Source organism: Plectrocnemia conspersa, unplaced genomic scaffold (genome assembly GCF_051122295.1).
Source record: "Plectrocnemia conspersa isolate PC_06_02 unplaced genomic scaffold, ASM5112229v1 ptg000001l, whole genome shotgun sequence".
NCBI lineage: Eukaryota > Metazoa > Arthropoda > Insecta > Trichoptera > Polycentropodidae > Plectrocnemia > Plectrocnemia conspersa.
In genome coordinates, this window is record NW_028277165.1 from 1,670,096 (window position 1) to 1,684,231 (window position 14,136).

A 14,136-nucleotide genomic window follows, 5' to 3' on the forward strand; every position below is an offset into this window, starting at 1 on the left:
ACATTACATCGATTAAGAACATACGAAACTCAAGCCTCTAATAAAAATTAAAAAATTATATTTATTCTTAGAACTTGCAGTTTGAACAACTAATTGACGTTTCGCAACTGTCAAATTAAGTTTCATAGACATTTTAGATCAGCACATAATTTCTCTAGCACTTATCATAATATAAATATATATCTACCGGTGAAAATGTATTCGGATATGATATAACTAAAACGCAGTAAAAATATAAATTCACTGTAACATATGAATGTACTACTAGTTGCCTTAGAAATATAAAAAGCACGTTTTGATTGAATTGGTACAACTTGTTTTTATTATATTTACGGTTTCTGTCTGATTTAACACAAAAATTGAGAGATGTCTCAATATTTATTGATACAGACAAGATTAATGTTGCATTATCTACACTATAATGAAACCAAAACTTTATATAAATAATGATATTGCTACACCAAAGTGTAGTAAAAGTATTTGGTATAATTTGAAAAAACTTTTAATGATGGTTTATTTTACGAAGTATCATTTAGACATTATTAACAGAATATTTAACTGATTAATGTTATTTTTAACTCTGTATCTACCTACAATTTTTACAGAAGATTTTCGTTATATTTATTAGCTAAAGTATATTATTTTAATTACACGCTTCTTCAAAATATAAAATTCAGGAATAGCTACAACTAACTTAGCTTTGAATCAAATATAATAATTTTTTTATGTTAATGAATTAAGTTCTTTATATTCTTACAAAGCACATATGGATAATTTAAGTTACAATTACTAACTAGTAAAAATGTTCGTTTTTAACTCATTTGCTATTCGCTTAAATTAATGTTTTTTATTGGAAATTCATCTATAAATAAATAATTTTAGTTATTTATTCACTTACAATATCGTATTTTAAAGGATTGCTGTAGTTTCAAACCATTTATTATATATTTATTATTTAAAGTCTGAATTGTTTTACATATAAATAAAATTTAGTCTATTATAATGTTGTGGCTTAAAAAATTAGGATGTTTAGATGATATTACAATCAAAACTAATAGCTTCGCTGAGTTCAATGCATAAAATAGGTCATCTTCTATATCCTTTCCTGAGTCACGGTGAATCGGGGTTGTTCCAGCGTGTTTACTGTGTAACATCCGTGATAGTTTTAAAAGTTAGCGACCTCGCAAACATTTCTGACCAAAGAGTGCCATTTCACCCATAGGACTTGAATCGTCATCGTGACGCAGGTCCTCGAATTTACGGTAGGGTTATTGTCGAACAATCTACGATGACTATCTATTCAAATTGAAACGTACGAACTTTCACAACCGATTTTCGATATGGCGTTTCTTGAGCAAAATGTTAATACTTGGTGAAAATGTGCGGTCCTTTGAGGGTTAAAACGCAGATAATGGATTTTGTTTTGTTTCGCTCACGCATATGCGTCAGAAGGGATCGGCTGTAGAATTTGATATCGCTCTGGACAAAAGAAACTTTTTTAAATTACAAAAAATATATAATACGATCCGTGCCTTGCATTCAGCGCTTTTCAAACTTTTTTTATTTTAATTTTTTAAGTTTTCCAATTTTTTCTTGCAATCGAAAATATAGCAATTAATCGTTTTTATTCGAAATACCTTTTTTTGAAATTTGAAATCAATATACTATCTGAAAGATTATTAAAAATAGTAAAAGTATTACATTTATGAATTCGTTTGCCTTTTTAATATTTAATACAACATTAAACGTTTTTATTGTTGTTAAAATTTAGTAATTAATAATTTTATGTAATAAATTATGTCAAAAAGGTTTGGAAATATCAACAAAATGCTCTCATCTTTACGATATTTATATTTTATTAAATGTTTAATTTGCTTCTCCTAATTACATTATTGTCTTATTAGGATTGTGAAAATCGGGAAAATGTCTTATTGGAAATATTTTTGTCCAGCCATGTCAACGACAAAAATGTATAAAATGTCTTATTGGATTTACTGCTGGTAGGCCACGCCCCCGGCACGGCTTTAAAATCCACAACGATCGCGCCCACCGGCCGAAAAGCGAATGAAAGCTTTTCACCTGCTCGGCCGTTGTTTTATCGCGTGTTTTTATTTTGTAATTACGTTGACTTTGAAAAATGGATTCGATTTAAGCGAGCGGAAGATAAGTGACTCGCGTGCTGCGATAATAGAGAAATTTACGAGCGCCTATTTTCCGAATGAATATTCATGAGCCCAAAATCACAATAGCGTCTTCCTCGCCAGCGTATGCGTGCTCGTGTTGGATTTTCTGACGCCGCCTTATCTAGATCGCCATGTTGGATTTTTCGTGTCGGACACGATTCGCTAAAACAATGCGTTTTGTAATTCATATTTCATCTTTTTGATTTTCGCCCGGTCATACCGACTGCTCGAGCTTATCGCCAAAGACTCCGGAAGCAGGAACGTGTTAAAATTTCAATTATATTATTTAAATTTAAACATTTTGCTATGATACGTTACAATGCGTTATATGCCAAAACACAATCGTGAAATTGTAATTGAAAGGTTAATAATGTTTTTATCATTAAGACTGAATGTTGTTTAGATCTTTATTTTTCCTATGTTATAGTTTGATATCAGTGTTATCGTTAGACGCAAAGTCTGTAGCGCTTAATTGCTAAAAATGCAGCGTTACATATATATTTTTAATAATAAATAGTGGCGGGAAGAGCATTTCTCCCCCACCTTGAATTTATCCAAAAAAATGTAATAAAATATTAAAAAACGACCACATAATCCCTGTTTACTCGTACCTATTATTTTATTAAATGGCATGCATTTTTATGGCCAAATTCAAGGGTTTAATGCAGTTGTATGACTTTTTATAACAATATTACGACTTAAAGCACATCTTAACCAAATTTTGACCATTAGGAGAGCGTAAAAATAATTATCCCTTCTCAGAAATCAAAAATCCACGTCAAAAGCAAAAAATCTTGTCGGTGCCGTCGTAGTGGGAACGCTTTATTTTTTAAAATAATATTACAAAAAATAATGTAGGACATCTAAATCTAATACATATATTTTAATTGGGCATTAAAAATTATCAAAAATATCTGCTCACAATATATATCTGATAAATAGCAGTTTTCTTTGCTGCTCAGTGTTGCCGTATAGTGAATTGCGGTGAAAAAGCTCGATTTTCAAGCGTTTATATTAAGACTTTATATCGAATTAAGCACATCTAAACCAAATTTTGACCAATAGGAGGGCGCAAAAAACAATTATCTCTTCTCAGAAGTCAAAAATCCACGCCAAAAGCAATAAAATCGTGCCGCCACCGTCGTAGTGGAAACGCTCGTTACCGAGCGTTCCCACTGCGACAGCGTCGACATGATTTTATTGCTTTTGACGTGAATTTTTGACTTCTGAGAAGTGATAATTGTTTTTGTGCCCTCATATTGACCAAAATTCGGTTTGAATATACTTTGATCAGCCCTCTTATATTAGAAGTCCATAGTAATATCGGTAAGGATAGCTATCATATAAAAAAAAGTTATTTTAAGACCGGAAGAACGTGTCCCTGCTTAACATGAAGGTAACATAAAGAAATTTGTTTTCATTGGTCTTTATCCTCCAATTCCAGAGCCATGCTTGTATCTTGGTTAAATGGTCTTGTAAACTCTTCGTTATTACTTTCGGCTCCTTTTGGCATTATTTATTTCTTTTGCTGCAAATCTAGTTGTCAAATTTCCGATAATACAATCTATAAAACGTTAAATTTATAAAATTCAGCTAGTGTTGTTGTTAATTCTTTGTTATTTCTTGGTTTCTTCCTTTTTCTGATCAAATACCGAAATTTACTGCTACTCATTTACAATAGTTGGATATATCCTTCCATCTATGTAATATTTTATAAGGTTCAGAAAGCATAGTTTTTTATAAAATGAATGTCATTTAACGAAATACTATGATTCTTAATAAAATCAATATAATAGAACATAATTGTCCGTTCACGCGTTTTCGTGTGTTAGTGAAATTTTGCGGTCATTCATTTTACGCTCTTTCGAAGGTTACAAATAATGGAACTTAGGCTTGTAAAAATATCGTGCGTACGTAAAGAAGATATAAACTTTTATCGAGAGACGGTGATACATATATATTTATATTTATTTTGTGATAAAAGGTACCTTGTCAAAACACTTAAATTTCCGCGAAAATAGCGAACCGTAATGTGTTAAAAACGATCACTGTCTGGCCAACTTTTGCCCCTTCCCCCTCCTGTAAAAAGCTGAAATGACGTTTCTGATAATAACTATCAACAACTAATCGAGAATTCCCGATAAAATCAAGATAACAGAATGTTAGGCACAACTGACCATCAAAGTTAGCTATAGGAAAAAATAAACCTCTCTTGTGTAGGTACTACTGCTATTTTCTCTACATATTTCTTTATCCAATTGCTTTTCAATAATTTGGAGAAATTACATACAAAACGTCCGGTTTTGATTCAAATTAGTTTTAAAAAAGTAGAAATTTGTCGCTACTCGTATATGGACAAAATTATTTTAATGTTTTCTTAAGATTCAGTAAATAGTTCTTGAACAAAAGTGTAATGTTTTCAGTAGATATTTTATTCTGCATTTAAATATGCATGGAGAAATTAAAGTGATTTTTAGAGCTGTATATTTTTTTCTTAATGGTCGTAAGTGTTTTTTGCAACTTCTGTTAATACATATGTAATCGTAGTACATAATGAGCGTATTAATATAAATGCTAATGTCGCCGCCTTTTTAATTAGTTTTCCATTCGCGATCACGAGCCGCGAACGTCGACCATAAATCAAAATCATGCAAGTTTTTGATAAATCGTTATACAAGGCTGGTAATGGCGACCGGACGGGAAGATCGCTCGATAAAATTTCAGCGAATCGTGTGTGTACATGTGTTATTGTAATATTTTGTTTTTGCGCAAAAAAAGAAGCAATTAATCATCGCGGGTAATTCTTATTCCGTTCGATTTTAAAACCATGCCGGTGCGCCACTGGAAAAGCTTCGGCCAATGAGAACGCGCGCCGTCCCGCTCCGAGTCCTGCAACTCCGCCTACTTCTTACCCCCACCGCTCACTCCGATCGCCATTGTCCTCGCGGCTCCATTTTGTAGCTTTTTTTCAGCGTTCGACTCAGACGCACACGCGATCGGTGTCCGCGCTTTTTATTGGTGATTTCGGCAAATCGCGACTTTATTGGCCGTTATCGAATCAGTGTTGTGTAGACAGTTCCGTTTTGTGCATTGTGCCCTAAATCAGTGACAAATTTCAGTATTTTATTTGATTTTTTCACATATATGCATGCGACAAGTGATTTTCAGTGAGTGATTTTTGTGAACGCGTTTTTTATACAAAATCATGAGGATTTATACATATTCGAAGCTAAGGTAATTTATTTTTTATTGGTATATCTGTTCTTCGGATTCCAATATTTTATATCATAGTAATTTATTCAAGCTGATATTTATAAATATATTTAATAATTTGAAATTGTTTTGACAATCGTTGATAATCAATTCAGTCGCAGCAGAGGTGACATTTGGTCCTAAAAATGATGCATCAGTCCCGAGGGAAGATCGTCTTTATACAGCCGCGGCTTATGTTTACGTTAGTCCTTTTATAATATAATTTGTTTACCTACACGATTCGTTATGTTAATATTGCAATAACATTTTGATCGATAGCCGTGTGAGAACATATTTCATGTGCATTTTATAAAAAAATTCCCCGCATTGTGTGATTTGTTTTCAAACTTTTTTGATATAGGAAAGATTTTCTATTTTTTTTTTAATAGAAACTCTTTTAAAACAAAATGGCATATCAACCCATCTAAAGATCTTATCAGATATATTACAAGAACGGGAAGATCTGTCCGCAAAAATTCATATTTTTTTTTGTTTTGATTAAATTCAATTAAATTTAATTTAAAAATTTATTGTAGAAATTTTTTAACGTTTACATTTTTTTTTTAATATTTAAAAAAAAAAAATATTGTAGATGCTACTTTGAAACAAGATTAGGCGGGTTAGTTCAATATGTTTACAAGCTTAGTTTAAAAAAGTTAATGAAATCTGATAAAAAGTACGGCAGGTATCGTGTCCAATAAAACCCTTTGTATATCATATATTATATAAACAAAATACTTTTTAATTTAATTTAAATTATGTATGATAAAACATTTTTAGCTATTTTTTTTCTCTAATATATTTTTTTAATTGAGTTACAATTTTCTTAGTTTTTGAAAAAGTCGCTAATTTGAAACAAGATATATATATTTCAAATTTATTATAAAAGATTTTTATAAGGAGAATTTTTTTTAAATGGCAGCTAATTTAAAGCAATATGGCGGATCAGTTTGATTAAAAATACGGTACTTATCGTGTCCACAAAATTTATTACATTATATCTCATATATAGGAGCTATTTTGTACATTAAAAAATATACACTGAAGCGATATTATTTTTTTATAAAATACAATGAAATTTTTGTATCTTAAATGAATTATTATTTTTTCTTAATAAAGAAACTTTCTCGTAACTGACTGATTTGATGATACAGTAAGTTGATAAACATTACAAAAACACATTTATTCACAGAATTTTCAAACGTTACAATGTTTTTTTGTTATTGTTATAGAATTTCTTAATAGAATTGCTGTTTTTAAAGTTTTAAAATATTTATGGTTCAATATTTTTGCATTTAAAGCTAATAATTTATCTTCGCTGAATTTTTAAACTTATTTTAGGTCATATAGATCCTAAATATGAAAACTATTTATTATACATTGCATATTTATATTTCATAATACATATTTAAAAATCTTATCCACTGTATTTTCAATCAATATTTATTCCCTTTTCATATTTTATTTTTTTATATCGTATCCTCAATAGTTTTTTTTTTAAAAATTTGTCCACCATATTTTTAACCAATATTTATTTCTTATTTATTTTTATTTTCTTTTTCAAGTCGATTCTTTGTTTTCAAAAAGTCGTATTCTATCATAAGTTTTTTTGCATCATTTACAAGAATCATTAGGAACAAATAAATTTGTGCTGTTTTTCTTAATTCCATCTCAACTATTTCAAAAATTAAATGTTTAAATGATAAAAAATTATTATCAATCATTTTAATATTGTTATATATTAATTTTTATATTTTGTATTAAAGCTATTTGCAATTTATATTTATATTTTAGACATTGTTTTGCGATGTTTCGCTAAAAGTCTTTTGGTGGTATCATATTATATAATAAAGAAATTCGTAAATTTTTGTTAAGTAACATTAACGTGTTTTCAAAGACAATCTAATAAAAACTCGCATAACATAAATCATAATTATGTAACATATGCTAATAGTTTTCTTAGATTTCACGTAAAAAGCCGATTCATGAAAAAATCACATAAAGAACCAATTTATTTATTTAACTATTTATATTAGCCTACTAAATAAAAACAATGGTATTTTATTCCATTTAATAATAGCATAATATATTTTTTTTAATTTCAGTATGATGTCCTAGAAATATTATTATATAAATTTACAAATTTTAATTTAGATAAATTAATCAGCTATATAGTTAATTATCTTATTGTCAGGTCCCTGAAAAATTGGCAATATTTGTCATTAATTTTCAATATCTAAACTTACTTTCCGATATTTTTAAATTAACTAAACAATGATGAAAGTGTGCTTAACATCCTTTATAAATAGATTTATTTATAAACATTTTGTTTAAGAGGGATTTTAGGATATATTTTTGCTAGTCAATGAAACAACAAAGTAGCGAAATGGTTAAAGAGCATTCCCACTTATATTTATTTATTAACGGTTAACACACTCGCTAGCTACGGTACCTCACAGCAGCGAGGGACCGACAACTAGTTATTTAATAATAGTAAAGAGTAAATAAGAAGGACTGTTTGCTTATATATTATATACATATATCAAATTACCATAAAGTTTTATTTCTAGTATATATTTTAATTATTATATACATACATATTTTAGTTAATAGATATTTCAATTATTTAATCTCATTTTTTCTGCATTACTTAATTAAAAAAACTGATGATACAGTGCAAAAACATCCATGAAGTTGCAGTTAAAATGTAATACTTATAAATATTTTTACCACGGTATGTGGCAGTCAATTGAGTAAGTAACCATTCCATAGCAATGTAAATATATCCATAAATGAGTGCTAAAAATTCTGAGAAATCCAACAAAGGATTACGGATATATCTTAAATTAGTACCTTTGATTTCGAGTGTTTCTTTTGCTCGGTACTGTATATTATTATTATGCAATGAAATTACTTACTAATAGAAGGACTTCTTGGATATAGTATAAGTTTTTAGATATATAAAAAAATACACAATAAAATTTAATGACTGAAAACAGGAAGCAATAAACTAGCTTTCTATTATATATATTTTTTTTAATATATACATAGTTAACATAAATAATCTCTTAAACATAATGCATATATATATATTGTACACTAATCTATTCGATGATGTTTCTATACCGCTATAGTAGAAAATTGATCAATTATTCAATACGCTCAGGCCGTGTGAAATTTTCGAAAAGCTCGCGTTTCCCGACGGAGATGTTTCTATCTCTATATACCGTTTTTTATTCTCCATCTCGTTCATAATTTTAGATCTCGGCTCATCATAATTACACGTTTTTTCTCCGTCTATCTCATCGCGGATGCTGCGAGAACCCATTTCGTAGAAAAGCTGCGGTCATTTTTTTTGTCCAATTTAATAAACCTATAATAGTTCTTGAGTGCTTCTACAATTCGACTCCAAGATGTTATTTTCTGACCCTCCCACTTGGACGGTGCTTCTAATTGGACGAGCTATATAATTTCACTCACACGCGCATCTTAACGATTCGTCTTTTATGCTATCGAGGTTTTTTTTTCTCTGTCGCAAGTAGGCACGATTATTTATGGAAAATGCGGTAAACAAAGCGTGTTTGTCGCATGTCACGCAAAGAAACCGCATATTTGATTAATGAAGTGCTTATTTGGCCCCCTAGAGATCGACACCCCCTACAAAGCGTCTGCTTTTACCGTCGGTTTCAAACATACCATTAATGCATTCCTTATTCTGTAATGATTGTAAGAAAAGCACCAGTCGTGCGTGAAATGAGTAGATACCTAACTGACTGGATATATTGATAATATTGGAATCGACCGACTCCGACTCCGACTCCTTTTTATAATTTTCTTTAACACGTTTAGTGCGTTGAAGAGCGTTTATCTTCCGCGCTTAAAATAATCAAATTTTTAAAAGCTTCCATAAACGCTGACTTATTAAAAGCAATTATTTTTAAGATCTAAATCACGGATGGAAAAGATTAAATTTGGATTTAATGGCAAAATAAAACCAATGAAACAAGTTTTTTCCTTGCGATTATAAATAAATAATTTTTTATTGTTATTTATTTTAATGAATTGTTTTATAATATTTAATTTAAATATTTTATTTTACTTCACGTGTTTTTTTTATATTTTTTTTGTACTTATTTAAAAAAATATATTTTTGTCAATAAGGTAGATTTTCTAAATCAATCGTTTATTTTTCTAAATTTAAAAATCGTTTCTATTGCCATCAATTATATGCTGGCATAAAATAATTGTACTAAAATTGTTAAAGTCGAATTAGAGTCGGTAAAATTTTAAATGATTCCACAGCCCTGGGTTAAACATAAATCAAGGGCATATATTTATTTTAATAATTAGTGTAACATATTTAAATTAAACTTACTCTATTCTTAATATAATAACTGTAATGATTGTCTTAATCATCGTATATTTTTTTACAAGCTAAAATAAATATTTCCAAGTAAATATAGATATAAAAAAACAGTTTCTTATAACCCATATTATTTTAGCCTTGAGCAAAAAAAAATAATTATAGTACATTATTAGCTTTTTCTTAAAATATAAAATAATAATAAAAATAATATTTACACTTATTTTACAATAGCTTCTATCACGTCACAAATTTATTTGACGAGATCTTATATTTAGATATGTTTGATTATATTTTTTATAAAATTCTTTAAAATTGATCATTTTTTAACACCTCTTTTAAATTTTCCAAATATTCAATAATAATTTATAACTACATTTTAATAATTTATTATTATATTTTATATTGTATTTTACATTTTTATTCAATGTAAGTAATAAATAATAATTTATTAATTTAAAAAGTTTAATTTTTAGAATGATTTTTGTTACAAAGTGATATTACAGTTTTTGCCTTAAAAATGCATTATCTTATTTGTTATGTAAAATAAATAACTTATTATTTGTTTTTTAATTGCATTTAAAATTAAATTGATATTTTAAATATTATTATGAGCAAAAATAGTTGTATTGAGCTTGAAATTCCAGAATAAATAAATTACAATTTTCTTTGTTTTAAAATTACGCAAGAGTATGTGATTTTACATATTTTTTAATTTAACATTATGCTATAAAGAAAAAAAAACTAAACATATAATTTAGATAATTAAGTCGACCACAATTAAAATCTTATACATAGTAGAAAAAACTATCACTACAATGTGACGATCTTCTGAAAATATCAGTAATTTAATTAAAACATAGTTAGCTTATTTTTTTAAATGGTCAGTAACTTTGTTATACATTTTTGGTAACCGAGCGTTCACACTATGCGTCAAAGACACGTTTTTATTAGCGTGAAATAAAAAAGTCAGTTCATTGTGGAACCATGTCTAGAATTTAATTGTTAAATAGTTGTGAAATATCAATATAAAGATACGAAAAATATTTAAAATTTATTTAAAATAGCATTAGGTACAAATAGCAACGGCACGATTTTATTACTAGCGGGACATAAAAACAACTAGTTCATTGTGTAACTGTGAGTTGGATGTTGATGTCTATTTTTATTATTTGACGGGTTTTCGTTATTAAATAGTTTTGATAAAGCAATATAAAGATACAAAAGATATTTAAAATTCAATAATAGGCCTAATTCTTATTTAGAATAGCAATTAATTATATATGTTTAGTAATTTTGTCGTAAGCTGTGAGTAAATTTTTAATAAATGGTTCATAATCGAGCGTTCTATTTTACTACTAGAAGTAGTAACTTAAAAACAGATTGAGTTTGACTGATGTTTGAATGTTGTTGTTTATGTTTTTATTTGCCGGACATCGAGGTGATGTTGAATAGTTTTTAAAAATCAATATAAAGATACAAAAGATTATTAGGTTTAATCCTACATATTTTTTCTACCAGCGCGATGGACCATTAATATAGTTGGTAACAAATACCCGAAAGATTTAGGTTCGAATCCTATATAAATCTTCTGTGAGAACGAAATTGGCGTTTATTATATATTAATAATTCCAATCAATCATTACATATTAAATTTTCCTAGATTTTCCTAATTTTATTGATAAATATCGTGTTGAATAATTCAAATCGAGCTAGGTCTTACATTTGAGAACGTTACTTAATATATTTAAAAACATCATTGCACAATTTAATGAAACAACATTCAATAGCTTTGACCGGTCAGCTTCATATGGATGGACATTTATAATCCAATAAAAACGTCTTCGATCATCCGATCGTCTTTATCTCGGAATCCAATCTATTGTCTCAGAATCAACCGACGAGATTGTGGCACACAAGAGACCGTCTTCATTAGCCGTCTGGAATTTCAAAACTTGGCAAAAGATTGATGACTGCCACCGTTCGAACGTATGACAAATGGTTTACCGGCGACAATGCCACCTGCGAACTCTTTGTAGGTATTGTTTCCTATCATTGTCCGCGCCGCTCTCCCCCGAGATGGTCATCTGTGACGACTTTGCCGACGGCGCAAAGGGTTGGAATTGTTTGTTGCGATTTCGGTACCGTGTGACACCTGCGTATGTGTTTGTGTGTGACCTAGGCTATGTTATTTTTTCTGATTCGATGTGTCGGACTTTTGACGGTCATCCTGACTGGCGGATTGGTGAGTCGATACAGCCAGGTCATCGTTCACGGGTCGATTGTGGAACTGTTGAGTTTGTCTGGTATTTGAATGTGTTGATGTGTATGTTTTTATTTGATGGGTGTCGGAGTGAACTTGTGATTTGTTGAATAGTTTCGAGATATGCATATCAAGGCACATTGAGTATTTAAAAATTTAATTCCTATTTAATAGAGCATTGGAGGAATAAAGTTTGTAATTTTACTTTAAGCAACTATTTGTTATTGATTTGAATCATTCTAACACATTTACCATAGATAACGGCCATTAGAAAAATCGGGGACAATTCAACCATTTTTGATACTTTTTCTAAGGTAGTGTAGTAATATATTATATTTTTAATTTTTATTTTGTTTAAATTTTTGTTATAAAATGTTTTCATTTATTATTTTTTGAATAGCCGTCATTTTGAAACAAGATAGCATATAAATCTGGCTAGTAAACTTAGATATATACAAGGTGTATTTATAGGATAGTTATCATGTCTTCAAAAACCGATATATCACACATACATTATTTTTTAATTTTATTTTTAATATTTGAACTCTTTTTATATGTAGAATTCTTAAGAGTTACGAATTTTTAATTTTAAAATAGCCGCCATTTTGAAACAAGATGGAGGATCAGGCTGATTAACAAATTTAGCCGAGACATTTAAGAGATCTATTTTTAGAAAAATATTACTGCAAAATATATCTGCAATCTATGATATTTTTTTAAATCCACCTAAAATGCAAAGGCTATAAAATATGTATTCTTATAAAAAATCGTGATATATTTATACCATTATATTTTTCTTCATTATTTAACTATTTGTTCGCCGAGCCGCTTTGTAATTTCTATCTATAGTCTATTTATTTTCAAGAGTCAGTGCGCAATAACATCGTTTAACGCGTAAAATTAGTAAGTCATTTTTTTTCTCGAATTTTAGTTTTCTTACATAATATAGCTATTGATTGACATAATTCAGAAGTTATTTTTTAATTTATTTTATTTCTTATTTACGTCATATGTATTTATACGTATTAAAAAATATGTATTTAGTCAGAATGTTAGAAAATATTTGTGAAAATATTACTAAATATTTGTAAGTGTACGAACAGTTTGATAACCAAAATAAATTCCGTGATATATACGCGCATAATTTTTTTTTGTTTATTTCCGTTGTAAGCTAAAGGGCGTATGTATAATGAATGCACAACCATGTCAACACAATCAATGACTAGCGAAACACTAGACTGAAATTAGTGAAATCTATTTTAATAATTATCAATTATAATTTCAGCTATTTAAAATATGGTATTTTTCAACTGTTCCCTTTTAACTGTTTGCCTACCGAGCCTTATAAAATATTGGTGTATTTAACTCTGATACAAATATTTTTTCTATTGAATAACATATTTCAGAATATAGTAAAAATCTTGATTCATATAATGTGTATATATACTGATTTTTATTTCAAATTTACGTCATATGAATAAATATTAAAAAAATATGATAGTTTAGTTGGAAACAGTTTTGATAATCAAAATTAAATCTCGTGATATATCCGCACTGTAAAACTATTATTTTATTTATTTATTGTAAACCTAATGCTGTACAACCATGTAAACACAATCAACAACTACTATGTAGCGAGACACTAGAGTGAAATTAGAGTAATATATTTTAATAATTATCAACTTTAAAATTTTAGCTATTAAAAATACGGTATTTTTCATCATAATCCCTTTTAACCTTTTGTCTACCGAGCCTTACAAAATATCGATGTGATATATAACTATGAAACAAATATTTTCTACAGTTTAATAAAAGTTAATCTAAATCTTTATTTAATGATGACATTAAAATTGTCATTTTTTGGAAAAGTAGCAAAATAAGTTCACATAACCTCAAAAAATGTATCGCGTATTGCAACATTTTATTCGAATACATTTTGTAAGGAAAAATTAAGAACCGCTTGCGCTGTAGGCGGACCTTAACAACATCACGCTTATAACACTGTAGTATAGTAGGAAGAGGTAGAAAATAAAAAAAAAATAAAATCAAGTAATACAAGATACGAAGATGAGAAA

The 14,136-nt window shown here is 28.5% G+C and overlaps 1 protein-coding gene across 17 annotated transcripts in view; it reads left to right on the top strand.

Annotated features, from left to right (window-relative positions):
• cnc (NFE2 like bZIP transcription factor cap-n-collar) overlaps nt 1–14,136 on the top strand; it is a 108,723-nt gene that overhangs the window by 67,394 nt on the left and 27,193 nt on the right. The window lies entirely within an intron of this gene.